The sequence below is a fragment of the Lycium ferocissimum genome, chromosome 6 (genome assembly GCF_029784015.1).
Source record: "Lycium ferocissimum isolate CSIRO_LF1 chromosome 6, AGI_CSIRO_Lferr_CH_V1, whole genome shotgun sequence".
Classification (NCBI taxonomy): domain Eukaryota; kingdom Viridiplantae; phylum Streptophyta; class Magnoliopsida; order Solanales; family Solanaceae; genus Lycium; species Lycium ferocissimum.
Genome location: NC_081347.1, coordinates 9,304,855 through 9,311,573, shown reverse-complemented (window position 1 = coordinate 9,311,573; position 6,719 = coordinate 9,304,855). Strand labels below are relative to the sequence as shown.

Genomic DNA, 6,719 nt, shown 5'->3' with positions numbered 1-6,719 from the left:
GATTTTTTGGCTACAGTTTGAAGGGCAATCAATTTTTTGTACATCTTCAATCTCTACTGCCGATATATACGAACAATAAAAGGAATATGTACCCTTATTAGGCACAATTGGCTAACAAAGAACTTTCGACAATTATCGTCATTTTTGGCATGGTTGAGATGCTGCATCTTACAGTAAGGATCTGAGATTAATGTCTTCCAAAATTTTGAAACACATTTGAATCGAAGAAGAGACCACAAAGGTAACCTGCTGAGGATCTCCACAATTATTACCTCCTGGAAGTAAATTCCCATGGCCTAGATAAGACAAGGCCAATGCTTCAGTAATTCACATGTTGAAGAAGTTAAATCTTTCGGGTGCATATATATATATATATATATATATATATATAAACAGGTTTTCTAGTACAACTTGTACCCACTTACCTTTATATGTTTGAGAAGCCCCGCCAACGATTTGTACGGTTTTTAGTGTTGATCTAGTGATTGTGTTTCCCAGTAAGTACTACTACTACTGCTATTACTATTTATAATTTAGCTGAAGGGAAAAAGTATCTAAAGACCTTGTAGAAATGAAATTTGATTCCTAAAGGGAATACTTCTTAGTCCACATCCTAGAAGGATACAAAGCAGGAGTGTGGCGTTCAATACATAAATTATGTTTGTTCCATTCTCAAAATGGACAAGTACATCTTTTTATATTCCTTTAGAGATATTGATAATATACGAACTAGCCTTCTGCTGCCTGATTTGATTTAAATTAGTTGGTGAAGGAGATAAGCTTCAACCACAACTCCAAACTTGATTAAACCATAATACAAACTAAAAACCAAGTTCCAATAACAAGAGTTGACCGAGGAAATGTAGCATAGCCCTACACAAGACTAATGAAGCCAAACAAAAAATAAAAAAAAAAATCAGATAATAGTGACAATAAGGGAATCATTCAAGTAATTCTCTGTCAGCCAAAGTCATCTACCCCAACCTTGTACCTTAAACAGATAAGACATTCTTTTCAATTCCCCTAGTCCAGTTTTTAGTCATTTTATGATGTTCTAGGATCATAAATTTAAGTTGTAAAAATCATGTAATCCCTTGTGAAGAGATAAAAGGTCTAAGAACAACTATTAACAAACACCGATTAGCTCTAAATTGTAACACCCTGAAATAAAGAACTAACCCGATCAACATCCATCAGTTTTGCCTTCTTTGACGGCTCCACCACTGCAACTAATTAAAAAAAATATTGTGATTAAAAGAAAATTAATTTATTTTTTGCATATATATATATATATATATATATATATATATATATATATATATATATATATATATATATATAAAAGTTGTTGAATGCCTTGGCACAAAATTGAGCAAACCAAGCCTAGCCTTGGTGCTAAAAATTCAAGGGGCACTATGTATCCGGGCATACTGTAAAAGCAGACAGAAAGAGATACCTTTGCAATATTGAAGGGAATGTTTGAAAAGATTTGCCTCTTGAATCATTTTTTGAGGTTGCCATTTGCAAAAATTAAGGGTATATTTGCTTCCTTTCTATTTGAATGGGCTAAGGTTTCTCTTCATCATTCTGCAGTTGATACAACTACGAGTTTTGAACTGATGAAAGAACCCTGCGTGTAAGTCTCAATTTAATTCTCTGATTTTTTCTTCTTTACGTGCATTCATTCTATTTTCTTTCTTTTATTTATGTAAACTTTTTTTTTTTCAGTTTCTTAATAACATGCGTCATCTCCTTATGAAATCACTTAATTATAATAAGTTTACACTATTTGATGTAGGCATCCAGTGCGGGTAAGAAAAACTCATATGTTCATACTGTGCAGCCAATATGGAATATTATGTAGCACGTCTTGGTTAAGATCACGGGATTTGAAGCCAATATGGAATATTATCTAGCACGTTCCATAGCTCAAATTTCTTATATATTTGAAGGGTTTACATTATAGATGTGCGGATAAAAGTTGTGGGAACCTGGATCCGCCCATGCTTGCAGAAGAACTAGAGAAAAAAATGGACTTCTATTATATTACTTTACGAAAACTGCAACTCCACACCCCAGTATAATTAACATTGAAAATAAAATCAAAAAGAGGAAACAAATCAGTTAGAATAACATTTCGAACTTGATACACCACTTATTAGAAGAACTATGAAACTTTAAACAACATTTCCTTAAAAGAAGAACCATCAAACTCAACACACCAACTCATATTGCGACTTGTAAAAGATCCATACATCCTGATGCTCGATGTCAAGATCACTAAGCATCAGGTTGTAGACCAAGTCCCCTGCGCGTATTTGCAACAAATAAATCCCCGGATTTTGTCATGCCTGGGACGCGTCCAGCAATAGAGAAACAAGGAAATTGAGCCACTGCTTTTTTTCTCCCTAAAGAAACTATGGCAAATGCCTTAGTTGCTGCCTTATACATAGCTAATTTCTGATCTTTTGATCCCTTTATTAACAACGCGATGTTCTTGGCAGCTATTTTTGCGTGACCTTGAGCCAAATATCCTTGTTTAAGTTCCTGCATTTCACTAGTTAAGAACATATCCGATGCAACAAGAACATTAAAGAAGTTGAGAAAGGATTCATTTACTTACCGGAATATCAGTGATATCCACCATGCCAAAAATGTTGTTGTGACCCTTGACTCTTAAATTTGAATCAACCATTAGCCTTCCTTTGCTATCCAAACTATCCTTCAAGATAGTTTCTTTTAGCCATGACGAACCAATTGATTTTCCGATGCAAATAAAATGGCAATCAGCAACTATGGTTTCTCTGCCCGATGTTTGATAAATGCCATCTGATGCAGATTTCAAATCAACAGATTGTCCCAAAATGACTTCAACTTTATTTAAAGTAAGCCAATTCAGAGTCTTTCTGCTTGCGCTTTCTCCGATAAATTCCAATAATCTTGGTCCCTTGTGCAAAATCAACAGCAATTTCAGCAGCCAACTCCACACCTGTTGGACCTCCACCTACTATTAAAATGGAATTAGCCGCCTTTATCTTTTCATAATCTGTAAACCAAAAACAAAACTGAGATAAGCAACAGTTAATTTGTAGGCTAAATATATCGATAGCCCCTTAAAACTTGTCAGTAGATTTCATTTAGACATTCAAAATTATGGCATTTTCCAATTAAACACCTTAAGATATGATAAAGTGTTTATATTAGATACTTCCGCCTCAAATTGTGGAAATCTTTTTGCGCGTATTATCAAAACCCATTATTACCTGTTTAGTATTGACTGATTTTCTCAGTTTTCGTGGAGGCACTATTTTGTGTATGATCAGTGGCAACAACAAGATAGTCATAGGGAATTTGACTACCTTGTTTGGTCAATACATCAGTGTCTGTGATGTTTACTACAGCTGAAAGGTATTCAGAGTGAGAAATGACTGATCTTTTAGCAAATGAAGGTTCAACCATAGACCTTAAGCTTGCCCATGTTATCTCAGAATACTCTTTCCTGTAAACATTTCATACATAAAAAATAATAAGACAATGCAAATGAGTCCTCATGATAAATCAAGAAAAGGAAGGGATCAATCAGTAATTGTATCAAAGTTAAAAACTTTTAGCTACAACCACTACTAAAACAAAAGACATGTTTTATAAATTCTGTAGCTAAACAACAAAATTCATCGCTATTCTTGTTTAGCAACGGATTAACAATGGATTAACGACAGATTAGTGACAAATTTCGTAGCAAATTCCTTTTTTTTTTTTTTTTTTTTTTTTTTTTTGTAGTGAGCCTACAAGTAAATAAATAACTAAAGAATGAGAGGAAAGAGTGGAAGGAGAAATTTATATTACTCATCGATGAGGAAGATATTGGCATTGTTTTGAAGGGACTTGGCAAAAAGAGAGCCAGCAACTCCACCCCCAATAACTACCACAATTTTCTTCTCTGCCCCTAAACCAGCCATAATAATCTTAATTTCAAAGAAAAGTTCACAACTTTTAAGCAAGAAAATCAAGAAAGAGTAGACGTAATTGCACTTAATATACTTAAACAAAATTCACAATATGCTTTTGCTTGGAGAACTGAAGAAGGAATAGCCATTTATATACACACAGATATAAATTGGGAAACAAGAAATGATGTGGAATCTAGAAGGTGAAAAGCTCCACAAAAAAAATCGTTATCTAGAAGAAGAAAATCAAGTAGTAATTGGCTTTACATAGAGATATTATGTAGGAAGATTCCTAGCTTTCCTTTAGGTAGCTGGTACGAGGAGGCAGTATTATAAATATGTATATGCCGACAGCGAATAAACAAAAGACATTATAGATTTATAGTAGCTGGTTGAAAAAAAATGAATCTGTACAGTGCTTGTTAGTTGTTACAACTTCCTCCGTCCCAAAATAAGGGTCACATCAGCAACAAAAATTATATCCAAATAAGTGTCACTTTAACCATTCAAGAGAAATATAACAAGTGTTTAAAAAAGTAGTCATCTTTAATATGCTCAATTATCAATAAATATTTAATAAATAGGGTTAATTTAGTAAACTTCACATTATATTTATTGATTTTTTAATGACTGTGATGTTTGCTAATATAACATAAGGGAATTTGCCCGCGTTTCGCGCGGTTGTTAAAGAAAATAAAAAAAATTCTAATTAAGAAATCCGTACTCTTTGATTAATTTTAATTTCTCTCCAGCTTCCCACCATAACACTATCAATTGTACTAATTATATTCTCAATGTTGATACCAAATGTAGAAAAAGACCAACCTCAACAATTCAAAATCAAATATATAATAGGTGATACATTCTGCAGCAATGAGCCGAATATATACTCCCTAACAACCAATTGATTTGTTATATTTTAAGAAAATGAAGGAGCTATGTCAAATGAGAAGGACCCATAAAATATTTAAATAAATAAATCAACACCTTTAGCCATTCGGCCTTAACAATGACAAGTAAAATTAGGTGCCATTTAAAATTATTTATGTGTAACAATGTAATTCAAAAATCGTAATTGCAATAACATAATATTTGTACATACACAAATATATTCGCAGCCACTCGTTACATGATCTGGTAAAACTTCTTTATATATTTTGTTTCTCAACTAGACTTGTTTATTTTTCAAAGAATTAATCCGCAATTGTGAGTTTTTTGTTCATATCACATCTAGGGAAACTTTTTAGTTGCATATGTAATAAAAGATAGTGTAATGTTAATTCTAAAGAACAACAAAGTAATAAAATTGTTAAATTTAGCATACACAATTTACTTTGACGATTATTCAAAACGATTTAACGTGCATGATCTATCATCTATAAGAATTGATCACTGTAAGAATATTTTTACTTTATTTAAATGTAAATCACAAAAAATGCAGGAAAACACAAGAATTTTGATATTAAGGATTACATATGTATATCATGTAATTGTATGTATGGAAAATATGGCCTCAATTTCTGAACCCTTTTAATAGCTTTGTAACTGTTACTATTAAGAATTGGTCACCAAACCTAAGAGGATCAGAGACTGGCTGTCGGCCCCCCTTGCAAGTACGAAGAAGAAGGGTGGGTTCTAGAGACGATTGCGCCAACCAAAGCTTTGACTCAGAGTGAAAGTTGGTGTCAATCTCACGCCTTGTCATTAGATAACAAAGTGAATTTCGTCTTAGAACCCTCCGCAGCCCGGGCCACATACCCCCCACCCCCCCCTTAAACCGAGCAAGACAAGGAACCCGCGGTGCCAGCAACTTAGGCACTTCTGACTCGCGGTCAGGGAAAGATCCCTTAATAAATGAAAATAGGATGAGCATTTGGTATTTGTCTTGTTATTTAATAGGAAAGAACCGTTAGTAGTTTGGTGGGAAAATGAGTAAATGGAAAGATAAATAGGAAGGTAAAGAGAAAATGTCGACTGATCTAATTCATTAAAGAGAAAATGTCTTTAATGACCGTGCGAAGCACAGATAAATTCACTAATTTTAAAGATGCAAGCCACGTGCAAAAGCCTCAGATTTACAAGCATTAAGCTTAATTTTAGAGATGCTAAGCAACGTGCAAAAGCTTTCCTCGGATTTTACATTGTACTAGAAAGTCTAAAAGTCTTTTTAGACAAATGAACCGTTACAACCTTTAAATGATTGCAGTATTAAAGTTGCAAACGTATAGGTTTTTTTCTTCGTACAGTTTTTTTCTTTCTAAAATGACGAAGTTATTTCATTTAGGGTCTGTTTGGAAAGCCACCTCGTAATTGAAATTGGTGTAATTACACTTATGCAACCAAACAACATGCTTGTAATTACATAGTATTGTAATTACAATGAAATGTTTGTTTGTCATAATGTAATTATAGTGTAATTACAAGCGTGTTGTTTGGTTGCAAAAGTGTAATTACACAGTTAGTTTAATTTAAAAATAAAATTTAATTATAAAAAATTTAAAATTAATATTTAAAAAATATGTGCCTTTATAAATGATATTAAATTAGTTATTTAATAACACATTTTTTCTTGAAAATGTATTAATTAATAATCATATATTTGTAACTAATATTGTAAAAAGATAAGTATATTTGTAACTGTGTACATTTTCTAAATAGTCAATCAAAGTCATTTACGACTTAATTACTATAACTAGTCCGTATTTACGAAATAAGTATTTTACTTTGTTAAGTCCAAAGAAACTTAATTAATTGATTGAGTAATTAATTCGT

The 6,719-nt window shown here is 32.6% G+C and overlaps 1 pseudogene; it reads right to left on the bottom strand.

Moving 5' to 3' along the window:
• Positions 1–2,038: 2,038 nt before the first annotated feature.
• On the bottom strand, positions 2,039–4,429 carry LOC132060628 (uncharacterized; annotated as a pseudogene).
• Positions 4,430–6,719: the final 2,290 nt, after the last annotated feature.